A 27564-nucleotide genomic window follows, 5' to 3' on the forward strand; every position below is an offset into this window, starting at 1 on the left:
AACAGTGATGCAGATGCTTTGTCGAGGATGCCACTGGATGTAGAGTCACTGATGAGAGAATGTTCTGAGGAGCTTCCACCAGACACCATTGCCGCCACTATACAAGCAGTAGAGGTACAGAAAGAGCCTTTTGTGCCTTGGTCAATTTCAGCTGCATCTATGTCAGTATCAGCTGAAGGTGAGACAACTACAGCAACAATCAGCTCGATCCCAAAAGAGGGGATAAGAGAGGCACAAGAGTCTGATCCGGTCATCCGTCCTGTGCTCGATTTCAAGCTGTCTGGTTCCAAACCGCCAGTTAAAGAGCAAAGGGAATTCAGTCCAAAGACAAAATGCCTATTCAGAGAATGGGACAAATTGACAATCGACAGTGATGGTATTCTTTACAGAATCACTACAGCCCGCAAGCAGTTAGTTCTACCAGAGCAGTACAAAGGTAAAGTGATGGAAGAGTTGCACAATAACATGGGACACCAAGGTACTGACCGCACTGTATCACTAGTACGTGACCGCTTCTTCTGGCCTTATATGCAATCTGACATCGAGCACTATGTGACTAAAACTTGTAGCTGTGTCAAGCAGAAAAAGCCAGGCCATGAAACAAGAGCTCCTCTGACAAACATTGTGACAACACAGCCATTTGAACTGGTATGTATAGATTTCCTCCATCTCGACAGATGCAAAGGGGGATATGAGTACATCCTCGTGATTGTTGATCATTTTACACGTTTCACTCAAGCCTACGCCACCACATCAAAGTCAGGAAAAACTGCTGCAAATCTCATCTTCAATGACTTTGCCCTGAAGTTTGGGTTCCCCTCCCGCATCCACCATGACCAAGGGGGAGAATTCGAAAATCAGTTGTTCCATCAGTTAAAGAAACTCAGTGGCATGGCGGGGTCCAGAACAACACCCTACCACCCGATGGGGAACGGTCAAGTGGAACGAATGAACAGAACATTGTTGCAAATGCTAAAGACACTAACTGAGACACAAAAGTCAAACTGGAAGGAGTCTCTAAACAAACTGGTTTATGCCTATAACTGCACCCGTTGCGAAGTGACTGGCTATTCACCATTTTATCTTCTGTTTGGGAGATCACCCAGGCTTCCAGTTGATATGTTCTTTGGATTGTGCACAGAGGCAGGTTCCAGTAACCAGCGAGACTACGTGGAGAACTGGAAACGAGGAATGGAAGAAGCATACGCCATTGCAAATGAAAATGCTCAGAAAGCTGCTGAAAGAAGTAAGAAGTACTATGACACTAAAGTTAGGAGTTCAGTGCTACAGCCTGGCGAGCGAGTTCTGATTAAAAACCTGACACCAAGAGGAGGACCAGGCAAACTCCGTAACTATTGGGAAGATCAAATTCACACAGTAGTGAGACAAATGGGTTCAGACCTGCCAATTTATGAGTTGAGACCAGAAAAGGGTAGGGGACGCTCCCGGGTCCTGCACAGAAACCTGCTCATGTCCTGTGACTACTTACCTTTTGAGAGACAACCAGAAATGACTAAAGATGACAAAAGTAAGAAAAAGTGACATCAGCCTGGATCACAGCCTCTAGATTCTGATGAAGACAGCGGGGATGAATATGACCTTCATCATGAGCCGCTACAGGTCCCCACATCTCCTACAGTACCTGAGAGGTATGCTGAACCAGCGAGAGAGTCGGAAAACAGGCCCCCACCAGTGAAACAGACAGTTGCGGTGCCAGTTCCTGATACGCTACCAGCACAGCCTCTTGTTGAAAATCAGCTGGAGGAGAAAACAACAGTTAAAGAACTGCCTGCTGAGGAGATTAACTTGCCTGCTGAAAATGTGCCTGATGATCGTCCACTAAGTGCCTTTCCTTCATTAACTGCTGCTGCTGAACCTGAGGAACCAGCTTACCAGCTGCCACAAAGAGAGAGACACCCTCCAAGACGTATCACCTATGATCAGCTTGGTATCCCTTCCTGCTACAGTATCCAGCCACAGCCACAGTTGTTCCCTGTCTACCCTGCACCAGGACTGGTTCCATGGCTGCCATCACTACAGCGATATTACCTTCAGCCACCCTACATGTATGGACTTCAGCAAACTTGAGGCTACAGAGTTGACATGTTTGACCATGGACTACTGACTGATTTCACAGACTTTCACGAGACAATTAGCAGACTATGCATATAGATCATTAAAACTGATGGACTGTTGACAATAGTATGAGAAAAGACTGCTTATGGACTGTTTATACAGCTGGTCAACAGATATGGACTGTGAATATAACTTCTTGGTTCTATTTGAACTGTGAACTTTGACCTCTGCTCAAGGACTAGCTTACAGAAGAGGATTTTCTACGTCCAGTGCTTATAGACTGTTTAAGAAGACAATGTTGGTAATGTTGGGACAACATTTATTTTGTCGGGGAGAGTGTGACAGGTTAAAGGACATATTCATAGCCTGTTATATACTAAAAAGTATTAGTAAGTTCATGGTATGTAAGGATCTTAAAATATCTAAGGTTAAAAAGATCATGCATCCAGTACTAGTTCATAGAGATTGATAAAATTCATAAATGTGTTAAAATCCGTCAAGTGTAAAAGGGTAAATATTGTAAGAGGAATGTGTAAACGTTATATTGACTACTTTATTTTGTGGTGCCTAATTTAAGGGTAAAAGTGTTAATCTGTGATCTACTAAATGCTCTTAATCTATGAGCCTGAGATCGATTGCTCTGGTCTCCACCCAACTTTCTGGGGAAATCGCGGTCTTTTTCTCATTACACTAAAGTTTTCAGTGAGGAAACAACTGCGTCACTTTCGTGATTATTTCTCCCCTTTTTCAGGGGCGTAACATCACTAACAGGCTACCACACGGTTACTCAACCCTGTACCTTAGAGGCTGCTGCCCTATGTACATAGACATGGAATCACTGGTCACTTTAATAATGGAACACTGGTCACTTTAATAATGTTTAAGAACTGTTTTACTCATTTCATATGTACAGTTGTGGTCAAAAGTTTTGAGAATGACACAAATACTAATTTTCACAAAGTCTGCTGCCTCAGTTTTGATGATGGCAATTTGCATATACTCCAGAATGTCATGAAGAGTGATCAGATGAATTGCAATTCATTGCAAAGTCCCTCTTTGCCATGAAAATGAACTTAATCCCCAAAAAACATTTCCACTGCATTTCAGTCTTGCTAATTGCCTATAATTTCCACCTGTTGTCTATTCCATTTGCACAACAGCATGTGAAATGTATTGTCAATCAGTGTTGCTTCCTAAGTGGACAGTTTGATTTCACAGAAGTGTGATTGACTTGGAGTTACATTGTGTTGTTTAAGTGTTCCCTTAATTTTTTTGAGCAGTGTATATATTCTTAAATTCCATTCCTTACTTAGATGTGTGTGTATTGGGTATATGTTGTGAAATTGTTAGATATTACTTGTTAGATATTGCTGCACTGTCGGAGCTAGAAGCACAAGCATTTCGCTACACCCGCAATACCATCTGCTAAATTTGATTTGATTTGATAACATCGACTAAATACAGTATGTGTATGTGACCAATACAAATTGATTTGATTTGTTTGTACTTATAGGTAGCCAGATCGTGACTACAAAAAAAGACTACAAAAAAAATAAAAAATACCACACTCGCTTGTTACATTGGTGAGTAAAAACTAATGCTTCCTCATACCCTTTAACTTTTTTGTCTGAAAATAAAATATAAATTTTACTCAACTGCGTTACCCACTCCAGTGAGCAGATGGCGATGTGGGACTTTGAGGCGATGCTGCCAACGTGACGTATAATCTAGTGGACGGGACGCTTCTTTGAGCAGTAGCAACAGGTCAGCCACCTCGGTAGCTTGCTAGCCCAACCATTAAAGCTCTTTAGACGCTTTCGTGTATATTAGCCACTGTGTTTTAAACCCACTTCTGTTGTCTAGTTAGTTATCCCATTTAATGTCATATTTACTGTGTTGTTGTTATTGGTCAGCTAGCTGGCTGGTTAAGTTAGCACTATCCTAGCTAGCAAGCTAACATCCCCGACCATGAGCTCACTAAGCAACTCTCTGCCTACTAAAGAAGAGGAGGAATGCTGGACTGAGAAAGAAGCTCTCGTGAAAAAGGAGGAGGAAGAGGAGGCTGTTAAAATACAAAAACAAGTAGAGGGTGAGGCTGTTACAGTGAAAGAAGAAGAGAAAGAAGTTACAGTAAAAGAAGAGGGAGACGCGTTCAGAGTGAAAGAGGAGGAGGAAGTTACTGTGAAAGAAGAACAAGTGAAGGATGGAGTTTTTGGAGTGAAAGAGGAGGAGGGGGAGATGACTGTCACATCGAAAAAGGAGGAGGAAGAGGAGGAAACTGGATATCTGGGCCTGGTTTCCCAAAGGGATCTTAAGGCATCCTATGGTTCTAACGATGAACTTAGCCTTAAGATGCGTTTGGGAAACCGGGCCCTGATTAACACTAGTAAGTACTGTCTTAAAAACAGATGCACGAACTCTGCAGTTGTTGAATTGATGTGTGGTGTTAAAGGGGAAATCTGCAGTTGCTACATCCATATTTGGACTTTTACATTATATATAGCCATTGATTCTTGAAGAATATAACACAATGAGCTTAGTTCAAAGTTTTGTCTTATCTTGATTATTGTCCAGCCATGTGGTCAAGTGCTGCAAATAAATACCTAGTTAAGTTGCAGCTGGCCAAGAACAGAGATGCAGGTCTTGCTCTTCATTGTAAATAGAGGGCTAATATAAATAGTATGCATGCCAGTCTCTCTGGGCTAAGAGTTGAGGAGAGATTGACTGCACCACTTTTTCTTTTTATAAGAAACATTAATGTGTGGAAAATTCCAAATTGTTTGCATAGTCAACTTAAACACAGCTCTGACACACACCCCACCAGACATGCCACCAGGGGTCTTTTCACAGTCCCCAAATCCAGAACAAATTCAAGAAAGCGTACAGTATTATATAGAGCCATTATTGCGTGGAACTCCCTTCCATCTCATATTGCTCAAATGAACAGCAGACTTGGTTTAAAAAAACAGCACAACGCCTCTCCCCTATTTGACCTAGATATTTTCTGTGTATGTATTGATATGTAGGCTATGTGTGTCGTTTTTAAATGTGTGTAATTATGTCCTTAAGCTGTTCTTGTTTATTCATGTTCTGTATTATGTCATGTTTTGTGTGGACCCAAGGAAGTAGAGTAGCTGCTGCTTTCGCAACAGCTAATGGGGATCCTAATAAAATACTGTCGTACCATATCAGAGCCCAAAATAAGCTTGTTTTACTCCAATGTTTCTAAACAATGTAAATGTAAACAAACACTGCATAGCCTCAAAACATGGTTAAAACTATAATGTTGATTAAATGGATGGTCAGTCTTTGCAATCCGTAGGTCTGTCTATGAGTTTGAGAGTGGTTACATTTCTCCAGGCCCATCCCACCTCTTATTACCAAAACAGTGGCGGAATGACTGCTTTGTTATTTCTTGAATTGCAGATTGGTTGATTGATTGATGTGTGGCTTTTTTAAATGGGCAACCTAGGATTTAAACAGCAACAAAATGGCAGCCCTGAGACTTGGTTTGGTAAACGTCTGAGGGATGGGAGCTGGAGAAATGTAACCACTCTCAAATGTATAGAGAAAGCTATTGTAGCAACCTTAACCCAAAACCTAGTGACCTCGTGAAGAAGTTCGGACACCTTGGGGTAACGGTTTTAAGGTGTTGGCTTGACACTCGCTGGACCCAGGTTTGAGTCCCGCTCAGGGCTACCACCTGAATTCGCTACACTATAAATACAAGGACTAGCCACCCATGAGGTCAAAATCATTGTTTTAACCAGATTTCGAGGCTATACGGTATTTGTTTACAAACAGTGGCGTTATACAGGCTTATGTTTTGGTTTCTGATGGGGTAATACAGTTGAAACATTTGAGGCATTTATAAATTATATTCTTCAAGAATCAATGCTATTAGGGCTGACCCCATTTAGGCGATTGTTTGGTCGATAGGCTGTTGGTCGACCTAGATTTTGTTAGTCGAAAAGTCGCATGCATATATATATATATATATATATATATATAGTTGAAGTCGGAAGTTTACATACCTTAGCCAAATACATTTAAACTCAGTTTTTCACAATTCCTGATATTTAATCCTAGTAAAAATTCCCTGTCTTAGGTCAGTTAGGATCACCTCTTTATTTTAAGAATGTGAAATTCAGAATAATAGTAGAGAGTGATTTATTTCAGCTTTTATTTATTTCATCACATTCCCAGTGGGTCAGAAGTTTACATACACTCAATTAGTATTTGGTAGCATTGCCTTTAAATTGTTTAACTTGGGTCAAACGTTTTGGCCAGCCTTCCACAAGCTTCCCACAATAAGTTGGGTGAATTTTGGCCCATTCCTCCTGACAGAGCTGGTGTAACTGAGTCAGGTTTGTAGGCCTCCTTGCTCGCACACGCTTTTTCAGTTCTGCCCACAAATGTTCTATAGGATTGAGGTCAGAGCTTTGTGATGGCCACTCCGATACCTTGACTTTGTTGTCCTTAAGCCATTTTGCCACAACTTTGGAAGTATGCTTGGGGTCATTGTCCATTTGGAAGACCCATTTGCGACCAAACTTTAACTTCCTGACTGATGTCTTGAGATGTTGCTTCAATATATCCACATCATTTTCCTTCCTCATGATGCCATCTATTTTGAGAAGTGCACCAGTCCCTCCTGCAGCAAAGCACCCCCACAGCATGATGCTGCCACCCCTGTGCTTCACGGTTTGGATGGTGTTCTTTGGCTTGCAACAACCCCCTTTTTCCTCCAAACATAACGATGGTCATTATGGCCAAACAGTTCTATTTTTGTTTCATCAGACCAGAGGACATTTCTCCAAAAAGTACGATCTTTGTCCCCATGTGCAGTTGCAAACCGTAGTCTGGCTTTTTTATGGTGGTTTTGGAGCAGTGGCTTCTTCCTTGCTGAGCGGCCTTTCAGGTTATGTCGATATAGGACTCGTTTTTACAGTGGATATAGATACTTTTGTACCTGTTTCCTCCAGCATCTTCACAAGGTCCTTTGCTGTTGTTCTGGGATTGATTTGCGCTTTTCCCACCAAAGTACGTTCGTCTTTAGGAGACAGAACGCGTCTCCTTCCTGAGCGGTATGATGGCTGCGTGGTCCCATGTTGTTTATACTTGCATACTATTGTTTGTACAGATGAACGTGGTACCTTCAGGCATTTGGAAATTGCTCCCAAGGATGAACCAGACTTGTGGAGGTCTAAAATGCTTGGCTGATTTCTTTTGATTTTCGCATGATGTCAAGCAAAGAGGCACTGAGTTTGAAGGTAGGCCTTGAAATACATCCACAGGTACACCTCCAATTGACTCAAATGATGTCAATTAGCCTATCAGAAGCTAAAGCCATTACATCATTTTCTGGAATTTTCCAAGCTGTTTAGAGGCACAGTCAACTTAGTGTATGTAAACTTCTGACCCACTGGAATTGTGATACAGTGAAATAATCTGTCTGTAAACAATTGTTGGAAAAATTACTTGTGTCATGCAGAAAGTAGATGTCCTAACCGACTTGCCAAAACTATAGTTTGTTAACAAGAAATTTGTGGAGTGGTTGAAAAACAAGTTTTAATGACTCCAACCTAAGTGTATGTAAACTTCCGACTTTAACTGTATATACAGTAGCAGTCAAAAGTTTGGACACACCTACTCATTCAAGGGTTTTTCTTTATTTTTTACGTTGTAGAATAATAGTGAAGACATCTAAACTATGTAATAACACATATGGAATCATGTAGTAAGCAAAAAAGTGTTAAACAAATCAAAAGCTGTTTCATATCATCACAAATGGCACTGATCGAATCTTAATATAATAATATAATATGCCATTTAGCAGACGCTTTTATCCAAAGCGACTTACAGTCATGCGTGCATAATTATTTTTTTTTTGTGTATGGGTGGTCCCGGGGATCGAACCCACTACCTTGGCGTTACAAGCGCCGTGCTCTACCAGCTGAGCTACAGAGGACCACAGAATCTTCTACCGGACCGAAAGTTTAAACGTGTTGTAGGCTAAATATCCACGCCAAGTTTTTGTTTCAACGGGTCATTGCTGTAGCCTAAAGAAAATTGCATCTTGATTGTCAGAAAGTTATAAGATAAATGATTCACACGCAGGTATAAATTACTACTAAAGGACAATGGGACACATAAGCAAATATAATTGAGTCAACAGTTGAGTCATCTACTTGATGATATTACAGCCTGATGCTGTCGTGTGCCCCGTTTACATTGCGCAGCGGAGGGAAAGTGTACAGACACATGCTACAGTCCTAGGCTACTAAAATGTTGCAGTCTGGCTTCGGTTTTTAAAGCTTGACAATGAATAACCAAAAAACTAAACTTGCAACAAAACACCATGCAAAGGAGAAACATGAAGGCCTATTACAGCAACATTTGAGCAGTAGCTTAGACTCAACTACAATACATTTTTAGTGCACCATACAGCAATGCTGCATTCAACTGCACCGGTGATCCATGCAGTGCAAAAAAATGAAAAACATGTTTTAAGTTTAGCTACGTTTTTGTTATTTTGAGTTATTAAATACTTTTTTGATTAGGGTCATAGCATATTATGCACATCTGCATGCATAGCAGCAAATGCTGGACAAATATTATTTATCTATTTTGTTTTACTATTTTAAAATGCTATATAAAGCATATGTACCTAAGTGGACATTATAAAGGACCATATTTATTCTAATAAAACAATGGCTAGTTTGGGTCGCAGTTGTAGGTGAATTCTCTTGTCAAAACAAACATAATAGGCTATGTCTGGCCTGCAAATTCGTTGTGTTTTATCAATATGGCCCGTGCACTGAGTTTGACACCCCTGATCTACAGGGACATTCCAGGAGGTATAACATTGTTGTGGATGGCATACCAGAGTCATGACATAAGAGATGGACGGAGTCTGAAGAGAAAGTGAGAACAATTATCACAGAAAAGCTGCAGAATGGATCATAGGATGATTGAGGTGGGAAACCTGTAACCAGCCCAGGTGACAGACCCGATAGTGGTCAAGTTCCTAAGGTTCAAGGACAAGATGGCTGTTCTGGAGAAAGCCAAGAACTTGAGAGGAACCAACATCTTCCTGAACAAGGACATTTCTGAAGCTGTGCACCAGAGGCAAAATAACTTATCCCAGCTATGAAAGCTGCCAGAGAGCGTGGGGACATTGCTTACATCCGCTACGACAAGCTCATTGTCCACCCTCCCTCTCAAAAGCCTGGGAGGCCTGGGATGAGTGAGAGAGCCAAGCTTTTGGGTCAGTAGTTTCAACCCAACATCACACACACACAAAATCACGTACACTGACTGACACTTGCAAGTGCCTGATTGACTGGCTCTATTAGCCAAAATATGTTTTAATTTAATTTGTTTTTCTCCGATAAGCTACCCAGGAATGGGCTAAGAATAGCCCATATGAATATATGTAGCCTTAGAAATAAGGTTTAATGAAATCAATAACTTGCTAACATCGGATAACATTCATATACTGGCCATCTCTGAAACTCACTTAGATCATTCCTTTGATGATACAGCAGTAGCAATACAAGGATGTAATATCTACAGAAAAGCCAGGAATGCATATAGGGGAGGTGTTGCTGTTTATATTCAGAGTCATATCCCTGTAAAGCTTAGAGAGGATATCATGTCAAATGTTGTTGAGGTGTTGTGGTTGCAAATTCACCTGCCTCATCATTTCAGTGTGTCATGTGAGAATTGATGGCGCCAGGTGGGGGCTTGTGCCTGGGCGGTGCGGTTCCTAAAGGGTGTGCGCCGTCCCACACAGTTTGTAAACCTATTGCGCCCGCTTGGGATTTGGTTTTGATGCTCTATGTGAGGGCCCCCTTTTGAATCACTGGAGTCTGTGGATCTGAAGATCCTCTCCTATAGAATCTCCTTGCTTGTGGCTTTGGCCTTGGCTAAACGTGTTGGGGACCTCCACGTGTTATCCATACACCCTCCCTGTTCTCAGTTCACCCTGGGCGACTCTAAGGTGACGTTGCATCCAAATGTGGCCTTTGCCCACGAAAGCCATGGCTATGTCCTACAGGTCCTTAGCTTTTGAGGGATTTCCCTTTTCGCCTCCTCCTTTTGCTTCTGAAGAGCAACAGAGGTTACGCACGTACATTGAACGGACCTGGGATATCTGGTTATGTGACCAGTTTTTTGTCTGTTTTGATAATCCGGCTCATGGTAGTGCGCTCCCAAACAGTGTCTCTCCCACTGGCATATAGCAGGAAGGGTTACCTAGTGGTGTACGCACTCACTCCACCAGGGGTCTGGCAGCGTCTTGGGCAATATTTAAAGGTTTGACTGTAGGAGATATTTGTGCTGCGGTGAGTTGGGCATCATTACACATTTGCTTCGATGTCACAGCTTACAGCTGGGAAACGGGAAAGTCACTAGGCAGTGCACCATGTGTGCAATACCCAGACTGCTGCATCTTGCGGGGTCAGGTCTGGGTGGTCTGCAATGGGCTGTTTCATTTAGTATCTGTTGGGGTCGGCTTGAGGCGTGATTCTATTTCCCCATTGTATGTTGTACTGAAGTTGACCGACTGAAATGGAACGTAATGTTATGACTAGAACTACTGTTCCCTGAAGGAGGGAAACGAGGTAACACACCTGTTTGGCCCCGCACCGCCCATTCCTGGGCTCGGTGAAGAGCGGTATTAAATTAAAGATATGAATCCGAGCCTCACGCTCATCCCCTGTGGAAGGCGGGGCTTCATGCGAGGCACAGATTTAATAGTATGTTGTACCTAGTTTCCCTCCTTCAGGGAACAGTAGTATATAGTCATAACGTTAAGCTTGTCATGTGATGTATTAAGCGTTTAAATTAGGCCTCGACATTGAACTTCAACTTAAATACTGGATCTTGCTGTCGGACAGTTTTTTGTATTATGATCTTGGAAATGTACTCTAACTACGTAACATTTAGTGTCTCCTTATGTTACGCTGGGAAAACAGTTTTCATGGGCACAGATATCCTAAATAATTTCAGAGTTTGCAAAATCCAATGCATCTGACCACGAGTCCTGTGAACCTTATTCACAACACCAAAATCGATACTGTCATTAACGCGGTTCTTCAATAGTTGCACATAATACTTATACTGTAGCTGTTTAGTTACGCAGTCACATTTTCAACTATAATCAGCTGATCCAGGAAATCAATTTCTGAATGACAGTCAAGAGCAAGCCGCTGTGGTGATACAGCACGCAATGCAACAGCCAAAGTACGGGAAAAACGGTGTTCAAAAGGATTGTCCAGAATATTTTGGTGTCTCATTCGTTATGCCGGTAGAGACAGTTATGCCGTGCTCCACATTGGATCCAATATCCCTAACAAATGTATGTTTATAATGTGTTATTGTCTGCTTGATTTACAGTAGGATCTCGTTAGACATTCTCTGTCAGCCTATTCCTTGATGAATAGGCTTTTGCACAACACGCAACGCTGTTTTCATTTCCATTATTCAGGACATTTTAGAATGACAACAAATGACAGAGTAGCCTAGTGGGATTATTCACAAAATGATCGTGGGTCCTACAATAGGTCTATGTTATTGTTAGGCGAAGTTATGGGTTCTACTATGTTGTTATTAGGTGAAGTTATGGATCCTACAGTAGGTCTATGTTATTGTTGGATGATGAAATGGGTCCTAATATGTTATTGTTAGGTGAAGTTATGGGTCCTACAGTAGGTCTATGTTTTTGTTGGATGACAAAATGGGTCCTAATATGTTATTGTTAGGTGAAGATATGTGTCCTACAGTAGGTCTGTGTTATTGTTGGGTGAAGTTATGGGTCTGTTAGGAGTTTCTAGGGTATCAAGTAATTCATGATGCAAGAAGATATTTAACACTTAGATGGAGAGTTCATACAAATATTTAATATTCGGTACCGGGTTCATCCAACAAAAGGCACATTCTTCGCCTCTTGCCATTCGAACTACTGAACAAAGAAAACCTCTCAGTTTATATACCTCATGTGACACGTTTCTTCAACCACATCTGTTAACCATCATTTGGCACTCCCTTCTTTGATGTTATTACCTTGTAACCCAAATCAGTATATCATGTCCATCAATCATTCTAAGATAAACCCCAGTAAGCTCCCTCGACATAATGGAATCCGTGGTATTCAGACTGTGCGGCACCCAGAATCACTTATCTACTAAATTTAACCTGTTTCCTACAACACAATGAAATGACATCATAACAGGGTCCTACAGTAGATCTATGTTATTGTTAGGTGAAGGTATTGGTCCTACAGTAGGGCTATTTTATGTTATGACAAACACCGCTGTAGCTGTGCCACCTTTCACTGCAGATGCGGAAGGCTGATATCGGCAGATGTGATGGATTGAGACACAGCCCAGTCCACCACAACAGATATCTGTAGCTTAAACATATGATTACGCTAATTCGATTTTAGTGGGGGTGCGGACATCCAACTCTAGGGGGTTAACCTGTCTCCTCCCCTTCATCTACACTGATTGAAGTGGATTTAACAAGTGACATCAATAAGGATCATACAGTGAGGGAAAAAAGTATTTGATCCCCTGCTGATTTTGTACGTTTGCCCACTGACAAAGAAATGATCAGTCTATAATTTTAATGGTAGGTTTATTTGAACAGTGAGAGACAGAATAACAACAAAAAAATCCAGAAAAACGCATGTCAAAAATGTTATAAATTGATTTGCATTTTAATGAGGGAAATAAGTATTTGACCCCCTCTCAATCAGAAAGATTTCTGGCTCCCAGGTGTCTTTTTTACAGGTAACGAGCTGAGATTAGGAGCACACTCTTAAAGGGAGTGCTCCTAATCTCAGTTTGTTACCTGTATAAAAGACACCTGTCCACAGAAGCAATCAATCAATCAGATTCCAAACTCTCCACCATGGCCAAGACCAAAGAGCTCTCCAAGGATGCCAGGGACAAGATTGTAGACCTACACAAGGCTGGAATTGGCTACAAGACCATCGCCAAGCAGCTTGGTGAGAAGGTGACAACAGTTGGTGCGATTATTGGCAAATGGAAGAAACACAAAATAACTGTCAATCTCCCTTGGCCTGGGGCTCCATGCAAGATCTCACCTCGTGGAGTTGCAATGATCATGAGAACGGTGAGGAATCAGCCCAGAACTACACGGGAGGATCTTGTCAATGATCTCAAGGCAGCTGGGACCATAGTCACCAAGAAAACAATTGGCAACATACTACGCCGTGAAGGACTGAAATCCTGCAGCGCCCGCAAGGTCCCCCTGCTCAAGAAAGCACATATACAGGCCTGTCTGAATGATTCAGAGGAGAACTGGGTGAAAGTGTTGTGGTCAGATGAGACCAAAACCGAGCTCTTTGGCATCAACTCAACTCGCCGTGTTTGGAGGAGGAGGAATGCTGCCTATGACCCCAAGAAAACCATCCCCACCGTCAAACATGGAGGTGGAAACATTATGCTTTGGGGGTGTTTTTCTGCTAAGGGGACAGGACAACTTCACCGCATCAAAGGGACGATGGACGGGGCCATGTACCGTCAAATCTTGGGTGAGAACCTCCTTCCCTCAGCCAGGGCATTGAAAATGGGTCGTGGATGGGTATTCCAGCATGACAATGACCCAAAACACACGGCCAAGGCAACAAAGGAGTGGCTCAAGAAGAAGTACATTAAGGTCCTGGAGTGGCCTAGCCAGTCTCCAGACCTTAATCCCATAGAAAATCTTTGGAGGGAGCTGAAGGTTCGAGTTGCCAAATGTCAGGCTCGAAACCTTAATGACTTGGAGAAGATCTGCAAAGAGGAGTGGGACAAAATCCCTCCTGAGATGTGTGCAAACCTGGTGGCCAACTACAAGAAACGTCTGACCTCTGTGATTGCCAACAAGGGTTTTGCCACCAAGTACTAAGTCATGTTTTGCAGAGGGGTCAAATACTTATTTCCCTCATTAAAATGCAAATCAATTCATAATGTTTTTGACATGTGTTTTTCTGGATTTTTGTTGTTGTTATTCTGTCTCTCACTGTTCAAATAAACCTACCATCTAAAATTATAAACGGATCATTTCTTTGTCAGTGGGCAAGCAGAAAAACACCCTCAAAGCATAATGTTTCCACCTCCATGTTTGACGGTGTGGATGGTGTTCTTGGGGTCATAGGCAGCATTCATCCTCCTCCAAACACGGCGAGTTGAGTTGATGCCAAAGAGCTCGATTTTGGTCTCATCTGACCACAACACTTTCACCCAGTTCTCCTCTGAATCATTCAGATGATCATTGGCAAACTTCAGACGGCCCTGTATATGTGCTTTCTTAAGCAGGGGGACCTTGCGGGCGCTGCAGGATTTCAGTCCTTCACGGCGTATTGTGTTACCAATTGTTTTCTTGGTGACTATGGTTCCAGCTGCCTTGAGATCATTGACAAGATCCTCCCGTGTAGTTCTGGGCTGATTCCTCACCATTCACATGATCATTGCAACTCCACGAGGTGAGAACTTGCATGGAGCCCCAGGCCGAGGGAGATTGACAGTTATTTTGTGTTTCTTCCATTTGTGAATAATCGCACCAACTGTTGTCACCTTCTCACCAAGCTGCTTGGCTATGGTCTTGTAGCCCATTCCAGCCTTGTGTAGGTCTACAATCTTGTCCCTGACATCCTTGGAGAGCTGTTTGGTCTTGGCCATGATGGAGAGTTTGGAATCTGATTGATTGATTGCTTCTGTGGACAGGTGTCTTTTATACAGGTAACAAGCTGAGATTAGGAGCACTCCCTTTAAGAGTGTGCTCCTAATCTCAGCTCGTTACCTGTATAAAAGACACCTGGGAGCCAGAAATCTTTCTGATTGAGAGGGGGTCAAATACTTATTTCATTAAAATGCAAATCAATTTATAACAATTTTGACATGCGTTTTTCTGGATTTTTATGTTTTTATTCTGTCTCTCACTGTTCAAATAAACCTACCATTAAAATTATAGACTGATCATTTCTTTGTCAGTGGGCAAATGTACAAAATCAGCAGGGGATCAAATACTTTTTTCCCTCACTGTACATACATACATACACATACTTATCCTTAAAAAATATATATATTCCCCTTTATTACTTTCCAACCCCGCCACCCTTTCCCTACTTTGAGTAACAACAATACTTAGGCCTCTACTTCCAGCTTATACTTACTATCTACATTTTATGGACATAGTCAATTTTACAATAATTATATTTTGTTTGTTTTTTTCTCCTGAACTTCTTCTACTCTCAACCTCTCCGATCATTTTCATGATGTCCATCCGGTTTGCTTCTATATGCCATATCTTTCTAACTGTGTTCTTTCACAAAAGCTCCCAACCTACAACGTATATACTTATTATGGACACAGTATGCTTACATTATTAGTTATCTTGTTATTATTTGTTGTTAGTTGTTATTAGTCCCTTCCTTCAATTCCATTCAACACCTCCCATCTATCTCTTAACACCAACCATATAGGATTTCTATTTGCCATACATATTTCAACTGTACTGTGATGTCTTACAAAAGTTCTGAACCTTTCTATTCTCATTGTTTCTACAGATTGTGAATTGAAAATAAACATTTTTGCTAAAAGTATTATTATATTATTGATCGATTGACTATGACTTTTCAGATCACCCAGTAATGCTGGCCGACAGACAAGTTCCTTACTTTCTCCCCCTTCCACTTTCCTCTTCCATTTTTGCGGTAAGGCTGCAATTATTTTGTTGTAATTTTGGGTAGAGCAGACATTTCTATATGTTTTTGTTAGCTGCATGTGCGACATGACTCCACCAGTCCTACCGATGATATCATTTACGAAGATCATACCTTTTTTAAACATTTTGTCAAAAAAAAAAGTTTTTTTGTCAATTAGTATATTTGAGTTTAACCACAATATTTGTTGCATTATTTGTTCTGTCGTTTCTGGAGGATTAAATTGAAATTGCAACCAACTTTCTATGGCTTGTTTTAGAAATCGTGATATTTGGGAGATGATTTCCTTTTCAAATAACTGAAAGTGAGTGGTTGTAATCTGAATAAAGGGAAAAAGGCCATTCTTGAACATTGGGTGAGACAATCTTACTAATTTGCTAGAGAACCAGTTCGGATTTAAGTATAACTTTTGTATGACTGAAGCTTTTAGTGATAGGTCTAATGCTTTAATATTTAATAATTTCTGTCCTCCGAATTCATATTCATTATATAAATAGGCCTGTTTAATTTTGTCTGGCTTGTCGTTCCAAATCAAATGGAATATTTTTTTCTCATATAATTTAAAAAACTGTTCGCTAGGCGTAGGCAAGACCATAAGCAAATAGGTAAACTGGGATAATACTAAAGAGTTAATCAGGGTGATTTTTCCACAAATTGACAGGTATTTACCTTTCCATGGTAACAAAAATAGATAAGATCTTGCTAACTTTCTATTAAAATTTATTGAAGTGAGATCATTTATTTCCTTTGGGATATGTATTCTGAGTATATCCACATCACCATCAGACAATTTTATTGGTAAACTACATGGTAATATAAAACTTGTAGTTTTTAGTGATCCTCTACGTAATATAGTACATTTGTCATAATTTGGTTGTAAGCCAGAGAGGTTAGAAAATGTATCTAGTGATTACATATTGGACCACTAAAAAATACAATCTTGCTACCATGGAAAGGTAAATACCTGTCAATTTGTGAAAAAATCACCTTGATTATCCTTTAGAAGTATTGTCCCAGTTTACCTATTTGCTTATGGTCTTGCCTACGCCTAGCGAACAGTTTTTTAAATTATATGAGAAAAAAATATTCCATTTGATTTGGAACGGCAAGCCAGACAAAATTAAACAGGCCTATTTATATAATGAATATGAATTCGGAGGACAGAAATTATTAAATATTAAAGCATTAGACCTATCACTAAAAGCTTCAGTCATACATAAGTTATACTTAAATCCGAACTGGTTCTCTAGCAAATTAGTAAGATTGTCTCACCCAATGTTCAAGAATGGCCTTTTTCCCTTTATTCAGATTATAACCTCACACTTTCAGTTATTTGAAAAGGAAATCATCTCTCAAATATCACTATTTCTAAAACAAGCCATAGAAAGTTGGTTGCAATTTCAATTTAATCCTCCAGAAACGACAGAACATATAATGTAACAAATATTATGGTTAAACTCAAATATACTAATTGATAAAAAAAACATTTTTTTTGGACAAAATGTTTAAAAAAGGTATAATCTTCGTAAATTATATCATCGGTAGGACTGGTGGAGTTATGTCGCACATGTAGCTAACAAAAACATATGGAAAGTCTGCTCTACCCAAAATTACAACCAAATAATTGCAGCATTACCGCAAAAATGGAAGAGGAAAGTGGAAGGAGGAAAATGGAAGGAACTTGTCTGTCGGCCTTGCATTAAAGAACATAATTGGTTAAAGAAAACTGTGATAAATAACAAAGTATACCAGTTTCATTTAAGGACCAAAGGATTGACAGCCATCCCATATACAGTGGGGAGAAGAAGTATTTGATACACTGCCGATTTTGCAGGTTTTCCTACTTACAAAGCATGTAGACGTCTGTAATTTTTATCATAGGTACACTTCAACTGTGAGAGACGGAATCTAAAACAAAAATCCAGAAAATCACATTGTATGATTTTTAAGTAATTAATTTGCATTTTATTGAATGACATAAGTATTTGATCACCTACCAACCAGTAAGAATTCTGGCTCTCACAGACCTGTTAGTTTTTCTTTAAGAAGCCCTCCTGTTTTCCACTCATTAACTGTATTAACTGCACCTGTTTGAACTCGTTACCTGTATAAAAGACACCTGTCCACACACTCAATCAAACAGACTCCAACCTCTCCACAATGGCCAAGACCAGAGGGCTGTGTAAGGACATCAGGGATAAAATTGTAGACCTGCACGAGGCTGGGATGGGCTACAGGACAATAGGCATGCAGCTTGGTGAGAAGGCAACAACTGTTGGCGCAATTATTAGAAAATGGAAGAAGTTCAAGATGACGGTCAATCACCCTCGGTCTGGGGCTCCATGCAAGATCTCACCTCGTGGGGCATCAATGATCATGAGGAAGGTGAGGGATCAGCCCAGAACTACACTGCAGGACCTGGTCAATGACCTGAAGAGAGCTGGGACCACAGTCTCAAAGAAAACCATTAGTAACACACTACGCCGTCATGGATTAAAATCCTGCAGCACACGCAAGGTCCCCCTGCTCAAGACACCGCATGTCCAGGCCTGTCTGAAGTTTGCAAATGACCATCTGGATGATCCAGAGTAGGAATGGGAGAAGGTCATGTGGTCTGATGAGACAAAAATAGAGCTTTTTGGTCTAAACTCCACTCGCTGTGTTTGGAGGAAGAAGAAGGATGAGTACAACCCCAAGAACACCATCCCAACCGTGAAGCATGGAGGTGGAAACATCATTCTTTGGGGATGCTTTTCTGCAATGGGGACAGGACGACTGCACCGTATTGAGGGGAGGATGGATGGGGCCATGTATCGCGAGATCTTGGCCAACAACCTCCTTCCCTCAGTAAGAGCATTGAAGATGGGTCGTGGCTGGGTCTTCCAGCATGACAACGACCCGAAACACACAGCCAGGCAACTAAGGAGTGGCTCCGTAAGAAGCATCTCAAGGTCCTGGAGTAGCCAGTCCCTAGACCTGAATCCAATAGAAAATCTTTGTAGGGAGCTGAAAGTCCGTATTGCCCAGCGACAGCCCCGAAACCTGAAGGATCTGGAGAAGGTCTGTATGGAGGAGTGGGCCAAAATCCCTGCTGCAGTGTGTGCAAACCTGGTCAAGACCTACAGGAAACGTATGATCTCTGTAATTTCAAACAAAGTTTTCTGTTTTCAATTATGTACCAAATATTAAGTTCTGCTTTTCTGATGTATCAAATACTTATGTCATGCAATAAAATGCAAATTAATTACTTAAAAATCATACAATGTGATTTTCTGGATTCCGTCTCTCACAGTTGAAGTGTACCTATATGATAAAAAGTACAGACCTCTACATGCTTTGTAAGTAGGAAAACCTGCAAAATCGGCAGTGTATCAAATACTTGTTCTCCCCACTGTAGATTGCAAAATAGTTGGGAAGAGATTTTTTACGTACCAATCCCGTGACATAGTGTTTATGAACTGATACGCAAAACGACGCCGGATTCAAAACTTAGAATTGTTCAGTTTAAATTATTATATACAATTCTTCCTACCAATAGAATGTTATTGATATGGGGGATACAATCTTCCCAGCTCTGCAGATTTTGCTGCGAAGAGACAGAATCAATAGATCATTTGTTTTGGTACTGTCCATTTGTAGCTTGTTTTTGGACACAGGTCCAGGAATGGCTAAAGGATTGCAATATTTACCTGGAGCTAACCCTGCAGATAGCTTTACTGGGTGATCTGAAAAGTTATAGTCAGTCGATCAATAATATAATAATACTTTTAGCAAAAATGTTTATTTTCAATGTACAATCTGTAGAAACAATGAGAATAGAAAGGTTCAGAACTTTTGTAAAACATCACAGTACAGTTGAAAAAGATATGGCAAATAGAAATCCAATATTGATGGTGTTAAGAGATAGATGGGTGGTGTTGAATGGAGTTGAAGGATGGGACTACTAACAACAACTAATAACAACAAGATAACTAATAATGTAAGCATACTGTGTCCATAATAAGTATATAGGTTATAGGTTGAGAGCTTTTGTGAAAGAGCACAGTTAGAAAGATATGGCATATAGAAGCAAACCGGATGGACATCATGAAAATAATCGGAGAGGTTGAGGGTAGAGGAAGTTCAGGAGTAAAAACAAACAAAATATAATTATTGTAAAATTGACTGTGTCCATAAAATGTATATACTATGTTTAACCTGGAAGTAGAGGCCTAAGCATTGTTGTTCACTAGTTTACTCCAATTAGGGAAGGGGTGGTGGGGTTGGAAAGTAATAAAGGGAAATATATTTTAAAAAAGAAAATATATGTGTGTGTGTGTGTGTATGTGTGTATATATATATATATATATATATATATATAAGTACACAGCCAAGACAACGCAGGAGTGGCTTCGGGACAAGTCTCTGAATGTCTTTGAGTAGCCCAGCCAGAGCCCGGACTTGAACCCGATCAAACATCTCTGGAGAGACCTGAAAATAGCTGTGCAGCGACGCTCCCCATCCAACCTGGCAGAGCTTGAGAGGATCTGCAGAGAAGAATGGAGTGGTGCTAGGAAAATAACCTCTCCCTCAATATCAACAAAATGAAGGAGCTGATCGTGGACTTCAGGAGACGGCAGAGGGAGCACGCCCCCATCCACATCGACGGGACCGCAGTGGAGAAAGTGAAAAGCTTCAAGTTCCTCGGCGTACAAATCACTGACAGTCTGAATACTACATGCACTGTTGGAGCTAGGAACACAAGCATTTCGCTACACCCGCGTAACAATCTGCTAAATATGTGTATGCGGCCTATACGATTTGATTTGACGAGCAGTTGTACATATACTTTTGGTCATGTAGTGTAGATGTCCTAGTCTACCTCTTTCAGATAATAAATTCAATGCATTATTAGCCTTATATTTAGCTAATTAATAATGGGTTATGCATAACAAAACGTATTTCATTTAACTGTTTAAAGCCCGGAAGGAATGAAGCAACAATAGAGAGAGAGAAAGAGGAGGTAGGCAAATAACATTAGGGGAAATATTATGGAAGGTATATATGCGTCAGCCTACTAATTATACAAATAGGCCCTATTATATTTCAAAATGTAAATCAAATTTGCTAGCCTATACTTGTAACTTTGTAGGCAGCATGTGCTGCACCAGAATCACATGTTCTCTTCCCTGCTTTATCATGGTTTGAAAGATGTACGTATTTCCAGTCCATATAATACAGTATAATACAGTACAGTAATACAGTTCACACTCAAAAAGATTAGCCTACTGGAGCTAGTTTCAAATCAAATCAAATTGTATTTGTCACATGCAGCGAATACAACAGGTGTTGACCTTACCGTGAAATGCTGACTTACAAGCCCTTAACCAACAATGCAGTTCAAGAAATAGTTCAGAAAATATTTACTATAGAGAGCATATAGCTAGATACATCTATGGGCTTTTATGTTTTTATGTCGTGCATAATGTGCAGTAGGCTATATCATAGGCTACATTATATGTATTGGATAACGGCACAATCATTTGGGATTCTTTGGGTTTGGGCTCATTAAATGTCTTTAATGTAGGGCTCCTGTTTAATGTATGGCTCATCAGGATCAGGTAGCATCAGGCTTGAATTTTTCAAATGCAGACATAGGCCTATTTATATGCTTTATAATGCTTTTGAATGACACTTCCGGTTTTGGCGGGAAATACAGGGTTACCCGGGAGAACAATTATTTATTCTCCGGGAAAATATTCAACCCTAGTGGTCTATGTCATGGAAAGAGCAGTTGTTGCTAATGTTTTGTACACTCAGTGTATATTTAAGCAATAAGGCACGAGAGGGAGTGGTATATGTCCGGGCTCTGGCTGGGCCACTCATGGACATTCAGAGACTTGTCCCGAAGCCACACCTGGTTTGTCTTGGCTGTGTTCTTAGGTTCGTTGTCCTGTTGGAAGGTGAACCTTCGCCCCTGTCTGAGGTCCTGAGCGCTCTGGAACAGGTTTTCATCAAGGATCTCTCTGTACTTTGCTCCGTTCATCTTTCCCTCGATCCTGACTAGTCTCCCAGTTCCTGCCGCTGAAAAACATCCCCACAGCATGATGCTGCCACCACCATTCTTCACCGTAGGGATGGTGCCAGGTTTCCTCCAGACGTGACGCTTGGCATTCAGGCCAAAGAGTTCAATCTTGGTTTCATCAGACCAGAGAATCTTGTTTCTCATGGTCTGAGAGTCCTTTAGGTGCCTTTTAGCAAACTCCAAGCGGGCTGTCATGTGCCTTTTACTGAGGAGTGGCTTCCGTCTGGCCACTCTACCATAAAGGCTTGATTGGTGGAGTGCTGCAGAGATGGTTGTCATTCTCCCATCTCTGGAGCTCTGTCAGTGACCATCAGGTTCTTGGTCACCTCCCCCCAATTGTTCAGTTTGGCCGGGTGTCCAGCTCTAGGACGAGTCTTGGGGGTTCCAAACTTAGAGTGGCCTCCATCAACTTAGAATGATGGAGGCCACTGTGTTCTTGGGGACCTTCAATGCTGCAGAAATGTGTTGGTATCCTTCCCCAGATCTGTGCCTCGACAGAATCATGGCTTGGTTTTTTCTCTGACATGCACTGTCAACTGTGGGACTTTGTATAGTCAGGTGTGTGCCTTTCCAAATTATTTCCAATCAATTGAATTTACCACAGGTGGACTCCAATCAAGTTGTAGAAACATCTCAAGGATGATCAATGGCAACAGGATGCACCTGAGCTCAATTTCAAGTCTCATAGCAAAGGGTCTGAATACTTATGTAAATAAAGTATTTATGTTTTTAATTTTTTATAAACTTCTAAAAACCTATTTTTACTTTGTCATTATGGGGTATTGTGTGTAAATTAATGAGGAAAATACTTTATTTAATCCATTTTAGAATAAGGCTGTAACATAATAACATGTAGAAAAAGGGAAGGGGTCTGAAGACTTTCCGAATGCACTGTACATTAGTGTTAAAGTCCAAAAATGGATGTACCAATCCTGGATCACCCCCTGTATTATCAGCCACTGAAATAGGAGATACTTTGTCCTCTCTGTTTGCCTACTCAACCCAGAGTGAAACCAAAACACCCCATGCAGCCCATGGCAACCTGATGATGCCGATTCACGTCATAAACAAGTACGGGGGGACACTGTGGGGGAAAACAGCTAACGTTCGCCATCTGCCCATTCAGCAGCCTAGATTTGCCAGGTTATTACTTCTAAACAATAAACCCTTTTTGGTGTTCTCATAGGCTTACAATTGTTGTTTTGATTATTGCTTGTCACTATGATAATATTTGGTTGTGATAGTTGCAAAATACCTATTTTGGATGCAGCACTTGTTAGCTTGAATGCTAACTCTCATTGACAGGCTCGTAGCAAAGCAAGCCAAAGAGCATTTTACTGGTTGAAGTGTTTAAGTATAAAGCAGTTAATTTGCGACGATGACACAAAATTAAGCAGGACATTCAAACGAGCCTTACAATTATAATCCAAAAATAGTGTGAAATGCACTCATAAGCAACATTTTTGCTGGCATCCTACGATAACTCCCCTGAGTTTTTCCCCATGGTGGGGAAATTGTGAATAGCGATGTATTTACATCCCTGTTAGAGCATTTCTCCTTTGCCAAGATAATCCATCCATCTGACAGGTGTGGCATATCAAGAAGCTGATTAAACCGCATGATCATTACACAGGAGCACCTTGTGCTGGGAACAATAAAAGGCCACTCTAAAATATGCAGTTTTGTCATACAACACAATGCCACAGATGTCTCAAGTTTTGAGGGAGCGTGCAATTGGCATGCTGACTGCAGGAATGTCCACCAGAGCTGTTGCCTGAGAATTGAATGTTCATTTCTCTACCATAAGCAGTCTCAACGTCATTTTAGAGAATTTGTCAGTAGGTCCAACCGGCCTCACACTGCAGACCACGTGTAAGGCATCTTGTGGGCGAGTGGTTTGCTGATGTCAACGTTGTGAACAGAGTGCCCCATGGTGGCGGTCGGGTTATGGTATGGGAAGGCATAAGCTACGGACAACAAATAAATTTGCATTTGTAATGCACAGAGAGACTGTGACGAGATCCTGAGACATATTGTTGTGCCATTCATCCGCCTCCATCACCTCATGTTTCAGCATGATAATGCATGGCCCCATGTTCTGTACACATTTCTTGGAAGCTGAAAATGTACTAGTTCTTCCATGGCCTGCATACTCACCAGATATGTCACCCAATGAGCATGTTTAGGATGCTCTGGATCGACGTGTACGACAGCGTGTTCCAGTTCCCGCCAATATCCAGCAACTTCGCACAGCCATTGAAGAGGAGTGGGACAACATTCCATAGGCCACAATCAACAGCCTGATCAACTCTATGCGAAGGAGATGTGTCACGCTGCACGAGGCCCATGGTGGTCGCATCAGATACTGAATGGTTTTCTGATCCACGTCCCTACTTTTTTTTTAAGGTACAGTACCAGTCAAAAGTTTGGACACACGTACTCATTCTAGGGTTTTTCTTTATTTTTAACTATTTTCTACATTGTAGAATAATAGTGAAGACATCAAAACATTGAAATAACACATATGGAATCATGTAGTAACCAAAAAAGTGTTAAACAAATCAAAATATATTTTATATTTTAGCTTCTTCAAAGTAGCCACCCTTTGCCTTGATGACAGCTTTGCACACTCTTGGCATTCTCTCAACCAGCTTCATGAGGAATGCTTTTCCAACAGTCTTGAAGGAGTTCCCACATATGCTGAGCACTTGTTGGCTGCTTTTCCTTCACTCTGCGGTCCAGTTTATCCCAAACCATCTCAATTGGATTGAGGTCGGGTGATTGTGGAGGCCAGGTAATCTGATGCAACACTCCATCACTCTCCTTGGTCAAATAGCCCTTACACAGCCTTGAGGTGTGTTTTGGGTCATTGTCCTGTTGAAAAACAAATGATAGTCCCACTAAGCGCAAACCAGGTGGGATGGCGTATCGCTGCATAATGCTGTGGTAGCCATGTTGGTTAAGTGTGCCTTGAATTCTAAATACATCACAGACAGTGTCACCAGCAATAGTACCCCCACACCACCACACCTCCTCCTCCATGCTTTACGGTGGGAACCACACATGCGGAGATCATCTGTTCACTTACTCTGCGTCTCACAAAGACACGGTGGTTGGAACCAAAAATCTCAAATTTGGACTCATCAGACCAAAGAACAGATTTCCACCGGTCTAATGTCCATTGCTCGTGTTTCTTGGCCCAAGCAAGTCTCTTCTTCTTATTGGTGTCCTTGAGTAGTGGTTTCTTTGCAGCAATTCGACCATGAAGGCCTGATTCACGCAGTCTCCTCTGAACAATTGATGTTGAGATGTGTCTGTTACTTGAACTCTGTGAAGCATTTATTTGGGCTGCAATTTCTGAGGTGCAGTTAACTCTAATGAACTTATCCTCTGCAGCAGAGGTAACTCTGGGTCTTCCATTCCTGTGGTGGTCCTCATGAGTGCCAGTTTCATCATATCGCTTGATAGTTTTTGCAACTGCAGTTGAAGAAACGTTCAAAGTTCTTGAAATCTTCCGGATTGACTGACTTTCATGTCTTAAAGTAATAATGGACTGTCGTTTCTCTTTGCTTATTTGAACTGTTCTTGCCATAATATGGACTTGGTCTTTTACCAAATAGGGCTATCTTCTGTATACCCCCCTACCTTGTCACAACACAACTGATTGGCTCAAACGCATTAAGAAGGAAAGAAATTCCACAAATTAACTTTTAACAAGGCACACCTGTTAATTGAAATGCATTCCAGGTGACTACCCTCATGAAGCTGGTTGAGAGAATGCCAAGAGTGTGCAAAGCTGTCATCAAGGCAAAGGGTGGCTACTTTGAAGAATCTCAAATATAAAATATATTTTGATTTGTTTAACACGTTTTTGGTTAAATGATTCCATATGTGTTATTTCATAGGTTTGATGTCTTCACTATTATTCTACAATGTAGAAAATTGTAAAAATAAAGAAAAACCCTTGAATGAGTTGGTGTCCAAACTTTTGACTGGTACTGTACAGTCGTGGTCAAAAGTTTTGAGAATGACACAAATACTAATTTTCACAATGTCTGCTGCCTCAGTTTTGATGATGGCAATTTGCATATACTCCAGAATGTCATGAAGAGTGATCAGATTAATTGCAATTAATTGCAAAGTCCCTCTTTTCCATGAAAATGAACTTAATCCCAAAAAAAACATTTCTACTGCATTTCAGCCCTGCCACAAATGGACCAGCTGCCATCATGTCAGTGATTCTCTCGTTAACACAGGTGAGAGTGTTGACGAGGACAAGGCTGGAGATCACTCTGTCATGCTGATTGAGTTAGAATAATAGACCAGAAGCTTTAAAAGGAGGGTGGTGCTTGAAATCATTGTTCTTCCTCTGTTAACCATGGTTACCTGCAAGGAAACATGTGCCGTCATCATTGCTTTGCACAAAAAGGGCTTCACAGGCAAGGATATTGCTGCTAGTAAGATTGCATCTAAATCAACAATTTTTCAGATCATCAAGAACTTCAAGGAGAGAGGTTCAATTGTTGTGAAGAAGGAGTCAGTGCGCCCAAGAAAGTCCAGCAAGCGCCAGGACCGTCTTCTAAAGTTGATTCAGCTGGGTGATTCGGGGCACCACCAGTGCAGAGCTTGCTCAGGAATGGCAGCAGGCAAGTGTGAGTGCATCTGCACGCACAGTGAGGCAAATACTTTTAGAGGATGGCCTGGTGTCAAGAAGGGCAGCAAAGAAGCCACTTCTCTCCAGGAAAAACATCAGGGACAGACTGATATTCTGCAAAAGGTACAGGGATTGGACTGCTGAGGACTGGGGTAAAGTCATTTTCTCTGATGAATCCCCTGTCCGATTGTTTGGGGCATCCGGAAAACACCTTGTCCGGAGAAGACAAGGTGAGCGCTACCGTCAGTCCTGTGTCCTGCCAACAGTAAAGCATCCTGAGACCATTAATGTGTGGGGTTGCTTCTCAGCCAAGGGAGTGGGCTCACTCACAATTTTGCCTAAGAACACAGCCATGAATAAAGAATGGTACCAACACATCCTCCGAGAGCAATTTCTCCCAACCATCCAAGAACAGTTTGGTGACGACCAATACCTTTTCCAGCATGATGGAGCACCTTGCCATAACGCAAAAGTGATAACTAAGTGGCTCTGGGAACAAAACATCGACATTTTGGGTCCATGGCCAGGAAACCCCCCTGACCTTAATCCCATTGAGAACTTGTGGTCGATCCTCAAGAGGCGGGTGGACAAACAAAAACCCACAAATTCGGACAAACTCCAAGCATTGATTATGCAAGAATGGGCTGCCATCAGTCAGGATGTGGCCCAGAAGTTAATTGACAGCATGCCAGGGCGGATTGCAGAGGTCTTGAAAAAGAAGGGTCAACACTGCAAATATTGACTCCTTGCATAAACTTAATGTAATTGTCAATAAAAGCCTTTGACACTTATGGAATGCTTGTAATTATACTTCAGTATACCATAGTAACATCTGACAAAAATATATCATAACACTGATGCAGCAAACTTTGTGAAGACCAATACCATATGTATATATGACAAACAGATGCATATCTGTATTCCCAGTCATGTGAAATCCATAGATTAGGGCCTAATTTATTTATTTTGATAGACTGATTTCCTTATATGAACTGTAACTCAGTAAAAACGTTGAAATTGTTGCATGTTGTGTTT

This window comes from Coregonus lavaretus, assembly GCF_964263955.1.
Source record: "Coregonus lavaretus genome assembly, chromosome: 1".
In the NCBI taxonomy this organism is placed as follows: domain Eukaryota; kingdom Metazoa; phylum Chordata; class Actinopteri; order Salmoniformes; family Salmonidae; genus Coregonus; species Coregonus lavaretus.